Source organism: Lissotriton helveticus, chromosome 1_1, assembly GCF_964261635.1.
Source record: "Lissotriton helveticus chromosome 1_1, aLisHel1.1, whole genome shotgun sequence".
NCBI classification, from domain to species: domain Eukaryota; kingdom Metazoa; phylum Chordata; class Amphibia; order Caudata; family Salamandridae; genus Lissotriton; species Lissotriton helveticus.
The window spans coordinates 1,834,903,199-1,834,917,280 of NC_136057.1; the positions used below are offsets into that span (position 1 = coordinate 1,834,903,199).

The 14,082-nt window shown below is 38.0% G+C and overlaps 1 protein-coding gene across 2 annotated transcripts in view; it reads right to left on the bottom strand.

Moving 5' to 3' along the window:
- The window catches only part of LOC144753555 (cytochrome P450 2D6-like), a 294,974-nt gene that overhangs the window by 55,015 nt on the left and 225,877 nt on the right, over positions 1-14,082 (bottom strand). The window lies entirely within an intron of this gene.

Sequence of the window (14,082 nt, forward strand, 5' to 3'; positions counted from 1 at the left end):
TACAAGATGTTGGCTTGTGGCACTGAGTCCAGAGAAATCAACTGCAAAATCTAACTATATTTCATATGGTTGCTCTGGAATTCTCAGTGGCTCTGAAGGAGTGTCTTTTCCTTGGCACTGGCAGACATGAGCCATGTATCTTTGCAGTTCATTTCAGCGTTGAACACTGCTGCACTTTCTCTCAGAGACTCTCCCTTCAGCTCATGGCACTTTACTTATAGTGCCTGATCTGGGCTCAAGTGGAGTACACTGGGTTAGAGGTGGAGTGCCATAGATTCAGTGCCTTGCTGAGTCACAAACAGCTGGCCCATCCACAAGAACTAGAGTGTGACCCCTCAGCACTCACTTTTGAACTTTTTGAGCAAAATGTTCTGAGAAGGTAAAGTTCAGCTGCACAAGGCTGCAGGTGGTGTCCGAAGAGGCCCAGCTGCACTGACCTCGAGCTGGAAATATATTCCCTTCACGCCGCAGGAGGACTTTGGCCGCCGTGTCGAACATCTCATTATAGATATATCCTGCATTATCCTGAATACGTGCCATTGAGCGCCTTCTTTTTGGAGAATGGACCTATCTAATAAATTACCCCACAGCATTTGAACCTCTAGTCAAGTTGAGTCGGATGACCATCTTGAATGCCCCATGTCAGCTCTATTTATCTAAGGCTTCCGATCTTGTATGCTAAACCCTTTGCTGACTAACTCCCTCTCCTTTATCAGTATACTCAGATGCCCCCAACCCAGATGCATCTATTCTCGGGTCCGACTTTTGATTTGACCGCCCTGATGAAGGTCTGACCCATATTGAGTTAGACATAGAAACGTGCGTTGGCGCTGGAGAACCTCGTGCCTCTGTTTGTTTCCACCTTCGATAACAAGAAAATATATCAATTACTATTGTATGCTTATTCTGTAGATTGTATCACATATGTGAACAAATTTAAATTCTGATTATATTACAAACTGTGAATTTTCAATGCGTGTGGAGAATGTATAAGTATGTGTGTATTTGTGGTTGTTGGTGTGTAAATGTGGGACTTCATATATATCTATGTTTGTTGATCTGTTATTACGTCTCACGATTCTCTGATGAATTTTGATCAAAATAATATAAACAATAAAAAAAATACATCTACTTTTCTTTTTCCACTTTTCCTTATTCTCCTGGGGGACTCTGTCTATTTGTATAGCGATGCCTTATAGTATCAGTGACTTTGCTAGCACTTTTGTGTCAGTGATCAGGCAGCTCGGGTCTTTCTAGACTGTTGTTTTGGTGTCCGAGGAGGGGGCATCGTTGTCTGGGAGCCTGAGGTCAAAGCTGTGGTGAAGATTTCTACGTTCGGATGTAGTTGTTTTTATCGAAGGCAAAAATCTCCAGCGGGACGATGCAGTATTCTACAGTCGAAGACAGTTCCACGAAGCCAGACACCTCTTTGTCAAAAGACCGCTGAACAGTATGTGCTGCTTCAGAGAAGAAAGTAGGAAAAGTAGCTGAAAAGTCATGCCAACAGGCAATGGACCTTGGGCGGATAGACAAACAGGTTGGTCCTGGTCTCTTCCTGGTTCTCTGAGCAGTTTTTACCCAAAATGTTTCTTAAGTCCCAAGATTTGGATTTTGACTATCTGCGTAAATTTAGCACCCCAACCCAGGGTCCAGGATTGGTGGGACACCAGTGAGGAGTTAAGGACTCACTCAGGCTGGGTCCAAGTACGGGTTCAATACGGTGGGTGCCAGTTATGTTTCTGTGGCTCTGATCAGGAAGCCAGCAAAATAGCCCTTGGAGTTACTCTGGTAATCCTGGGTGCAGGTGAAGCTCAAAAAGCAGACCTGGCCTCTGAAGGTTCAAGGCAGGCTACAGGCCGCAAAGTAGTCTTGCGGAGTGCACATCAAGTCACAGCAGCAGGCAGTCCTCTGAGTGTCCTTTCCACAGTTCCAGAAGTGAACTGAAAAGGGGGTCTGAGGGTCCTATGTTTCTACCCAGTGTCTCTTTTGAAGTTTGGAAGACATTTCTAGAGTCTTTGAAGTGACTAGAGTTTTCTGACTTCCCTGTTCTGGCAGCAAACTGGCTGCAGGAACAATACAGTGATGACAAGCCCATTGTGTGAAGGCAGACCACAGCCTATTCAGTTATAGATGGATCCTGACAGAAGAGGATCCATTCAGGCACATCTAATAAAACAATTGTGTGACTGCATTGAAGGAATTCACATAGTCTAACTGTTGGTTATACCCAGTCATGTGACACAGGAAAGGCTGCAGGCCCCAGGCTGCTAAGGATAAGAAAATGTCAACTTTTTAAAAGCTGTATTTTCAAAATTGCAATTACAAATCTGACTTTACCTTTAAAGAGGATTTTTCATTACAGTTTCATGGATACCGAACATTTACTGGTTACCTGGTCCCAATCAAAAGTGACCAAGTATTAAATGTAATAAGCAACCAAGTTTTATACTGTGGGACAGGTAGGCCTCACAGCAGTGAAAAACAAATGTAGGACTTTTTAATTTCCGGGACATGTAAAAGGTAGAAGTGCATGTCCATACTTTTAATTACGATACATCCTGTCGTATGGGCTACCTAGGGCATACTTGGAGGTGACTTACATGCATTAAAATTAGAGTTTCAAGTTTGTTAAGGCAGTTATATTGCCAAGTTAAATTAATAATTTAAAACTTCTTTCAGGCTGCCTGCAATGGCAGGCTTTGGACATGTTTTAAAGTAATACTTAAACAGGTGTCACAGTAAGTGCTGAAGGCCCACTGGTAACGTCTATTATCAAGCCATGGGTGTATGGTATACCACTCTACAAGGTACTTATAAGTAAATTAAATATGCCAATCAGGGGTTAAGTCAATCAAACCCTGTTTAGGAGAGTGAGCACAAGTAATTTAGCACTGGTCAACAGTGGTAAAGTGCACAGAGACCGAAGGCAAATAAAAACGAATTTCAGCAACAGAAATGGAGGTAAGTAGGCACAAATGTTGGGGTAAGACCACCCTGGGGCTCACAGGTCTAACACACCCTCTCAGGGCGCCACAATATTTTGACTTGCAGCTGTTTGTAGGGTTAGGCTTCAATTTGAAGATCCCATTCAGAGATACATTTAATCCATTAAAACATTCCAAAGTGGTATGGCAGTTTTAAATTATATTTAAAGTCCAATTGGTCGCACACTGCTTGTTAGTTTGTAGCCTCACGTGTTCTTCGTCTAATTATAGATCTAAAATGACATTTAACAAATGTAGATCTCGCAGGGGCCTGGCTTCATGCCACAGCCAGCAGAGCAAGTAGGGAGGGCTTTAGCAAGACACCAATAAAAGCTTCAAAGGTCAAAGTGCTAAATAATTTTCCTTAATCATCTTTGTTGCTGCAGGGCAGACTTCATTTTCTCTGCAGGTTGGTAACCTTTCTGGTCTTTGGTGTAAATGTCTGAGTTATTTATTGCACTTTTAACTCCCAAAGAAACAGCAAATGACCTTTTAAATGGATTCTTATACTTGATATTGTTGTGCTTTACAATAATGTGTGTGTGAAGTATTGCAAGTAGACTATTCCCTTTAAAAATATTTTATAACTATTTCTTGACATTTAGATTTCAAAAGAAACCTATGAATTAACCTGAAATCTCCATAGTGCTTTTTGCACTATTTACAGGCCACTGGCAAGTTAGTAGTCCTGACTATAGGTTTTCTATTATTATTAGATTTTCATTTAGGTTTTAATGTTCTGTTGTCTGATATATAGTCTATGGACAGAACAAGGAAAATAAAAATAACTCCATCTCTAACACATTATCTAGAAAATGTAAATATTTTAATGAATTCAATTTTACTCTAATTTTAGTAGATATTAATCCTTCCTTTTCTGAGCAGTCAAAACAATCGGCACTTTTCAAACATTCAAAAACTTGTTGTTTATTCATCAGGTATCAATAACTAAAAAACATGTGAACAGTACTACTTCTGTCAAGACAGTTAATCAGCCTCAACCTCTAATTAAATGTACAACAGGTTAAACCTTGGAAGTGTTAATTGAGGAAGTCAGGTCTTTACTTCCATACATGGAAGAAATTAACAAGAATTCAGACAGAATAGATGAAAGATAGTCCATCATGGGGAAAAGGATGACAGGGGTTTTTTATACTGTTTTTCACAGTATCAACAATACTGTGAAAACGGTATATATTTGCACTATCATGGTCTGTTTGTTAATGTAACTAATTATTCATGCTTTAAATAATATGGTTATGTATTCATGTTTTATCTTCACATTTAGATAGTGGCAAGTTTTCATGCTTTTACAATTTAATTCAATGTTTTTATCTCATGGATCGGTCCATCACCATTCCCTCCTGGCCTTCGTCAAATAATTCTTCTCTAGTTATGTTATGTAGTCTCTTCCTGCAGTTGTTTACTGTCTTTTGTTGTATGCTAGGTGTTGTTTATTATGTGCGGTTTACTTTGCTTAAACATTTCTGCTCTTTTAATGCCACTTTCAACTGACTTTACATTGGTTTTCCTTTATTTACATTGTGGCAAATGTAGACATTTGAAAGCATTGTTCAGTGTCTATTTCTTTGCAATACCTTTAGCGACTTGAGGAACATCTGAGTATGTTAAAGACCTTACTAATCCACTAAGAGACAAAAAGTGTTGTCTCAATTAGAAACACTGACATCTCAAATTATTTTAAATCAGGAAACTCATATTACTGAAGAGGAAGAAAAAAAGAAAGCACATCTGTATGGGTAATGTTTTAACTAGTGGTACCTCTTGGAATTTAAGGGCCTTAATAATTCTATCAACGGTAGAGGATATTGTCTCACTTAGTGAAACGTAAACCATTTAACATCGGAGACTCTTGATACTAAAGAGGAAGCAAATACATTAAATGGATTTTTAGCGGGTCATATTTTATGTTCCACTGTTTTTGGTAAAAAGAATGGTGTCATAATTCTAATTATGAACCTCAACTGATCCGTGTACTTACACACTAATATGAAACAGATGGTAGTAGATATATCAATAGCTTTAATAATTCTAATATTTTATTTTGGAATAACAATAATTATATTCCAACAACTTTTTTGAAGGATAATTTGGTTTTGTGAATTGAGTTTCATTAGGTGGTAGGCCCCTTTCTCTGTAGGTGATCATTGTGTAGATGCTTTCAATATAAAATGTGAAAACGTCTAACAAAATAATGGAGTGCAAGATTTCTCTGCTATACGATGATCATGTAATCCAGATAAAAAGAAGTATATTTTTCGCTCCAGTTCATGCCACACAATCTAGCATTGTTTTAGTTGTTTTAGCTTATAACTTACAAATAATATCTTACATTCAGAAATTGGCTTTAAACTATTTGTTGACCATGCTTTGATTTTGTTCTGATTTTGATATTCTGCCTACAGTAGGTACCAATCAATGTAGATTCAACAGAGATGTATTAATTGGCTCACAATTTCTGAATGAATTCCCTTGCTTTCTCAGTTAATTTCTGAATTAAAGCAGTCCATCAGATGTATTCATTCAAAACAATGAGATGTTTACAATGCCTCATTGCAATAGTTGTATTGAAGAAAATCAGTAATTTGGAACATAGCAATTACACCTTGAAATCACAAGACTCTCTGAATAATTTAAATATAGCTACATTTGAATAGGATGAGTCAAAAACAGAATATGGGTCTGGGATTATACATAAAATGAAATCCTCATTCCAAGGGGGGCTTGGGGGTAAAATTATAAATGGGAAATTATTAGGAAATTATTTGAAAGTTAAAAAGAAATACCCTTAATCTCTTTTATAAATGGAGAGAACAGTGTAGCTAGAATTACCATATCTGAAAATAGTGATTGTTTCCCTCAGTTTTATAAACAGATATAACCTCAATAATCTAGAGTAGAAGATGACATGTTTAACAGTTAGTTCCCTTCAGTTTCCATAGATCTTTCTCCTAGTATTGATTTGGCCACATGTGGAAAAAATATCACTTTTGATGGGGTGATTAGGACCATATCACTTTTAAGCTGAATAAAAGAAGTAGGCCCTGATGCCTTCCTAAATGCATTGTTCTCTTTCACAAACGTTCTCTTTTTCAAATTATGTGAGCTTAACTTTTATTTCTAAAATTAAGCTTGAGGAAACGTCAAAGGAGTGATGATTTGCCTTATCCCAAACAAGACAGGGATAACACCACTTTTAACAATTATAGACCTACATCTCTTATTTTTACAGACTATAACGAATATGCTAGCACCAAGACAAGAAAAAAGATTTGTTTTTAATTTAGCTGAGAAGCTGTCTACATTGTTCTCCTCTTAGATGTAAACGTTGGATACTTTTAAAATCTTGTTTCTGCCAATTATTCTGTACCCAATTTCTAAATAATAGTGGGTTTGTTGAGCGAATGAAGCAATTTTTTTTTCTCAAACTTTCAAAAGGAATTGCAATAGGTTAATCCTTTGAAATATTTGCTTTTAGTACCTATCCATCAAATGTGCAAACACAAAATAATATAGCAAACAAAAAGTAAAAGGAACAAGTATTCTGTCAGCCTAGGGACATATTTCCACTGAATACAAGAGGGAAGACTGCAGAAGTACAGCTGTTTAAGGTGTTCTACAATGCTTGTGAATTCAGATGACTGTATTGTACTGTAAATGGCTATAATTCATTGGACATTCAAATATGAGTAAAGATTTGTCAGTTAAACACACATGGAAATATATAATTTGAGGTTCACTTAACACTAAACACCAAATAAATATGGATTACAACAGACAGAATGAGCAATAAATAAATATGAATAAATACAGATTGAAATGTCAAACAAATAAATACCATAAAACCGGGAACCCTATTCTTGATAAAGGTGTAAAAGGATTTTTGCCTGCAAATGTAATATCTATCCAAATGGCAAGCAAACACGAACAAGCTGTGGGAAAGCCAAGAAGAGTAGCTTTAATGCAATAATGCATACAAACAGCATTTCGATGTACCTGTTTTTTCATGTTTTAACATGTTGAAATGAGATGTATTGGCATTCCAAGTTATTATTTAAATTCTTGACACACCTGTGGGCCGCATTCAGTAATCTGAAGAAATCTGACTCAGAACATTCTCTAGTTCCCCAATAATAACCTACCTCAACCTCTAAGGAATAATATCAAAAATAAAATTGTTGAAGGCCTTGATTGCTTAGGAAGGAGTTAAAGTTGTTGTGGACGAGTTTTCCTGTATATCCCAGGAGCAATTAAAGTCACTGAGGAAGTGATTTTCATTTTCCATTAGTAGCTGTTTGTCATGTAGTAAAGGCAGCCTTTAACACATTTTGGGGCATATTCACAACAAAATGTCGGAGCGATGAGCTGCGCAAACTGTGGCAGCACTGTGCACCGACATTTCTAAAATGCAGGGATGCGTCGTATTTATAACAGCACAGCTCACCCCTGTGTTTTCCCTAGCTATGGGGCTAAAAGTAGCTGCCTAGTGCCAATGCAAAAAACACAGTTGATGGACAGAATGTAGAACAATGTCATACATTCACCCCAGTACAAGGATCTGGGCCTAAATCCATCGTTTTTTTGCACTCCACACCACCCTGGGTTAGACACTGGCTATATGCAAATCAGCTCTGACCCTGTTCCTCCTGGGTACAGTCCAGTCCGAACTACCAAGTCATGTCTTTCCCAGACCGGAATCAAGCATCCAAGGACCGGTTTCTGGCTATCAGCCTTCATTCAGCCTGGATAGCTTGACTCCAGTGGTGTGGAGAGCCTGGGACTCATGTCTGAGCATACCCAGCCCACTCGGGGTGAAAATTGCAAAAAACACAGTTGATGGACAGAATGTAGAACAATGTCATACATTCACCCCAGTACAAGGATCTGGGCCTAAATCCATCGTTTTTTTGCACTCCACACCACCCTGGGTTAGACACTGGCTATATGCAAATCAGCTCTGACCCTGTGCCTCCTGGGTACAGTCCAGTCCGAACTACCAAGCCATGTCTTTCCCAGACCGGAATCAAGCATTCAAGGACCGGTTTCTGGCTATCAGCCTTCATTTAGCCTGGATAGCTTGACTCCAGTGGTGTGGAGAGCCTGGGACTCACGTCTGAGCATACCCAGCCCACTCGGGGTGAAAATTGCAAAAAACACAGTTGATGGACAGAATGTAGAACAATGTCAAACATTCACCCCAGTACAAGGATCTGGGCCTAAATCCATTGTTTTTTTGCACTCCACACCACCCTGGGTTAGACACTGGCTATATGCAAATCGGCTCTGACCCTGTGCCTCCTGGGTACAGTCCAGTCCGAACTACCAAGCCATGTCTTTCCCAGACCGGAATCAAGCATCCAAGGACCGGTTTCTGGCTATCAGCCTTCATTCAGCCTGGATAGCTTGACTCCAGTGGTGTGGAGAGCCTGGGACTCACGTCTGAGCATACCCAGCCCACTCGGGGTGAAAATTGCAAAAAACACAGTTGATGGACAGAATGTAGAACAATGTCATACATTCACCCCAGTACAAGGATCTGGGCCTAAATCCATCGTTTTTTTGCACTCCACACCACCCTGGGTTAGACACTGGCTATATGCAAATCAGCTCTGACCCTGGGCCTCCTGGGTACAGTCCAGTCCGAACTACCAAGCCATGTCTTTCCCAGACCGGAATCAAGCATCCAAGGACCGGTTTCTGGCTATCAGCCTTCATTCAGCCTGGATAGCTTGACTCCAGTGGTGTGGAGTGCCTGGGACTCACGTCTGAGCATACCCAGCCCACTCGGGGTGAAAATTGCAAAAAACACAGTTGATGGACAGAATGTAGAACAATGTCATACATTCACCCCAGTACAAGGATCTGGGCCTAAATCCATCGTTTTTTGCACTCCACACCACCCTGGGTTAGACACTGGCTATATGCAAATCAGCTCTGACCCTGTGCCTCCTGGGTACAGTCCAGTCCGAACTACCAAGCCATGTCTTTCCCAGACCGGAATCAAGCATCCAAGGACCAGTTTCTGGCTATCAGCCTTCATTCAGCCTGGATAGCTTGACTCCAGTGGTGTGGAGAGCCAGGGACTCACGTCTGAGCATACGCAGCCCACTCGGGGTGAAAATTGCAAAAAACACAGTTGATGGACAGAATGTAGAACAATGTCATACATTCACCCCAGTACAAGGATCTGGGCCTAAATCCATCGTTTTTTTGCACTCCACACCACCCTGGGTTAGACACTGGCTATATGCAAATCAGCTCTGACCCTGTGCCTCCTGGGTACAGTCCAGTCCGAACTACCAAGCCATGTCTTTCCCAGACCGGAATCAAGCATCCAAGGACCGGTTTCTGGCTATCAGCCTTCATTCAGCCTGGATAGCTTGACTCCAGTGGTGTGGAGAGCCTGGGACTCACGTTCTGAGCATACCCAGCCCACTCGGGGTGAAAATTGCAAAAAACACAGTTGATGGACAGAATGTAGAACAATGTCATACAATCACCCCAGTACAAGGATCTGGGCCTAAATCCATCGTTTTTTTGCACTCCACACCACCCTGGGTTAGACACTGGCTATATGCAAATCAGCTCTGACCCTGTGCCTCCTGGGTACAGTCCAGTCCGAACTACCGGGCCATGTCTTTCCCAGACCGGAATCAAGCATCCAAGGACCGGTTTCTGGCTATCAGCCTTCATTCAGCCTGGATAGCTTGACTCCAGTGGTGTGGAGAGCCTGGGACTCACGTCTGAGAAGGCACCCTTGAACAATAGTGCAAGGGTGCCTGCTTTGCAGGAAATGATTGTTTATGTGCAGGAAGGCGTCCTTTCCTGCACATACACAATACATAATTCTATGTGTGCTGCAGAATACAGCACACATAGAATTAGCAAATCGTCATTATTTAATGATTGTTTATGTGCAGGAAGGGACACCTTCCTGCACATAAGCAATCATTAATGGTGTTTTGCTCTTTTTATGTGTGTGCAGCACGCATAGAAAAGCAAAAAGGAGAAGAAATACAGTATTTCTTCTCATTTTGCCATTCTAACGCCTGCTCTTGCATTGCTTTAGGTTTTGGCGCTGCCTCAGATTTACACATCATTGTAATTCTGGGGCAGCATCAAATAGCAATGGGTGTTGTAGTGGAATGCTCACAGCAATTGCCATGGTATGCCTCTTTCACGCCAAATGCTGCGTGTAAAGGGCATATTTACAAGGTGGCTTAACGCCACTTTGTAAATATGGAGAAGGGCACTAAAAGTGATGTTCTGGTGGCGCTATCCCCTTGTAAATATACCCCTTTGTTTTTTCACCAGGAGGGCAATTTATAATTCAGAGCCCTGTGCAGTTTTGCAATTGTATGTCTATTTTTGTATTGGAAAGGGAGGTGTTATGCAATGAAGAATGCCCTTCCCAATTTGCCCAGTTCTGTCCAGTCTTATGACCTCATATCCAAGGATTGAAGGAAAAAAATGTGCAGGTTGCACCTTCTACCTTTGACTTTTGACCCATTATTCTGCATTATACAATTATTTCTATCCCCAAATTCACACTTATGATAAATTCTACTTCAGTATTTGCTTTGCAACCTTAATATATATATTTTTAAACCTGACCAAATCCTAAACAAAAACTATTTTTGGAGCACAAAATGCATCCTCATGTCTAAAGTGGATGTGAGGCTGCATTTCACACTCAAATAGCATACCAAATGTCAATTTTACATTTTTCATAATTGTGCATAGTTACCTGTAACTTCATAAAATTATATTGAAATTTCATTTAACTACACAAAAGCAAATTACTGAAATTAAATACAACCCTACTTGTTTATTTTGTATGTGGATAATAGGTATTTTATAGTATTCTATAAAATGATAATTAACTTTTTTCATTGATTGATCAGGCTATTCATGTTAATAATGAGCTAATTTCTTTTTATAGGCAAATGTGTTTTTTAATTATAAAATGTAATATTTTTCCTTATTATTTTAAGTAAAATCCTTGTTATTTCTTTATATAACACATAATATTTTGAATATTTTTGGGCAAGAAGTTGGGTTTGTAGAGGACTAGCGAAGGAAGTATTTTAAACATATATTTTTTTTACAATATACGGAAAGATTTGTGAGTATTTTATTTTTTTCTAAAACTAGTAAATATATTTAGAAACATTTGTGTTATTTATTATGTGTAATTATATCTGGTTTGTGTTTAATAGTGTTTCATAAATTATGATTTGTTTGTAATTTTTTATTTTCCATGGGTTGCTTGGTTTGTGGGAAGTAGGGTGGAAGTGTTTTAAACATATTTGTTATTCATTTTAAATTGTAGTTATTACTTGTTATGTTGTGATTTTAAGTTGTATTTACATTGATATATATTTTTAACTACTTAATGTATTGTGTCGTGTACGTTTTCAATGGTACTATTTTATTTTACTACATATATTTAAAATATTTTTTTACTTGTATTCCAAGTAACACTTGTGTTATTTAGGTTTGGAAATAGTAAATGTGATTCTTATAGATCTTTAAACTTTTTCTACTGCTGATCAGTATGGATTGGAAATAGAATGTTTTATCTTTCCAAAGTGAAATACTTCTCCTACCGTTGCTTAGCTTGAAGTGGAAATAGAAAATCTAGCACGTCAAAGTTCAACAACTTTGCTCTGTTTTGATTTGGATTAGTACATCTCCAAAATCCAACACTTTCTCTACTGTTCAGCCGCGGGCCGTGGAGGGAGTTACGGTGGGGCAGGGAGGCGGGGATGGGGAGGGGCAGAGTGGAGAGGGCTAAAAACTGGCATATGGATAATTACACAATTTAATTAATAAAACAAATTTTGTAGCACGCACTGCATCGCATTTTGCGATGCAGTGCGCTCTACGAAATTAGTTTTATTATTTAAATTGTTTACTTACCTGTAATTATCCATGTGCCGGTTTTTAGCCCTCTCCACCCTGCCCCTCCCCCTCCCCGCCTCCCTGCCCCACTGTAACTCCCTCCACGGCCCGCGGCTGCTACTGTTACTTATTTTGGAGAGGTATAAGTAAATCTGACCACTCTAAAACACAAAATTGCCTCTACCATTGCTTATGTTGGAGTGGGAAAAATGCATCTGACCAATCCAAAATAGAACATGTTCCATACGCTTGCTTATTATAGAGTGTGGAATAGTACATTTGACCCTACAAAAGATCAGCATTTTCAATCCTGTTGTTCAGGTTGAAATGGGGAAAGAATGGAGATAGTAAATCTGAGCCTTACAAATTCCAACACTTAAACCTGCTGTTGCTTATGATGGAGTGGGAATAATGGTAGATAAATAAAGAATATAAGGATAGAATTAAGATACAGATAGTAAAGGAATATGAAAGGTAAATAGGATCCCATCAAAGTTCAACACTTTCTCTATTGTTACTTAGGTCAGAACTTGAGTACATTTATTTTTTCTGATTTATAACTTTTTGATAAATATTTCTTGCTTGGAACTATAATTTTGATAATTTTGTAATTGTTCAAATTATTTTTTCTTTGTTCTCAACTTGTATTTTTCCTATATTTGTAGGATTTCATTAATACAAGTAGTGATTATTTATATGTGGATGTTTTACATTTTTTTGCCTTAGTATTTTCAGATATAGTTTTGTTATTTAATGTTAAAGAAGCTATTCAATTTCATTTTTGTTTATATTTTACATGATCTTTAATGTTTTGTGTCTTATTTTTTAGAGAAACGTTACTTTAATAGGTTTATATTTAATTTATACAACATACTAATTACAATATACAATTTGAATGTTGTTTATTATTGCTCATTGTTTATATAATGTGTGTTAATATTAGTATATGTTTTCAATATTGCAGTTGTATATTTATTAAACTTAGATGACTATTAATGCTAGTATTTTTTTTACATTGCATTTGAAGTTGCACATGATTTTTTTTAATTATTCAATTCATCTTTAATTGTTTGCATTTTTATATATATATATATATATATATATATATATATATATATATATATATATATATATATATAGAGAGAGAGAGAGAGAGAAATAGTTAGCTGTAAATGAAAGTTAATTAAATCCTTTGAAATATAAATACATATCTATGGTTTTACAATTTTTTTCTCCGCACTATTCTTGTAGTCAGTCATTCAGTAATAACTTTATTCAATACTTTTCAGTAACATAAAAGTGTACAGATATATCAAAGATAAGGATAATAAAAAACTTTCACCTCAAGCGAAGATAAGAAAAGAGATCACACACAATAATTAACATACATACATTTCACTTATAAAATTAATTAAATCACCAAACTTTACAGTTATTACAGACAGTATTTTCTAAAATAAATCTTCATAAAATTCTATATAGGATACATAATGCTTTATGTAGGGGAACTTTCACACACAAGTGTTTTCTTTATTAACAATACCTGCCATAAACATGGGGTCATTACACTACACATAAGTGGAGTATTAAATTGCTGTAAGAATCGATGAGCTGGTCTGCACTGTGTAAACGTATATGTCTAAAATGTAGGAAATAAAGATCTTTTCCTGGGAATTTTATAATATGGACAGATAAATACAATGTGCAAATTTGTTATGGGCAACTCACTGTCGTACGGACATAGTGCTAGCTCAGACAGGGAATGGCATCCACTCGGAAACCCTACCATCAGAGGCAACATATTTACCCTAAATCGGGTCAGGATAAACCTTTGCTGATCGTTTTGTACCATTGTCAGGTAAAATTTCAGGCCCTCCCGGTGGGCCATCATACTACAAGCAAAAACTGTTGGTTTAACTCTTTTCCCTATCCATCTTTCCCTCATGGCCTTGTTCTGAACACAAGACTTCAGCTTATCCTTGGCTAGCGTTATGCAGGAGTCTGGATTATTAAACAATTCCACCAAGCAAATCTCCTCACATAGAGATTTTATGTGCCTCAGCCACATGATCTCCATCGCATGATCTAGGTTCATGGTGTCCCTGAGGATTTACGCATTCAGCCCCATTTCCTCTTGTGACCAAACTGAATGCCAAGCATGATCGGCCACCTT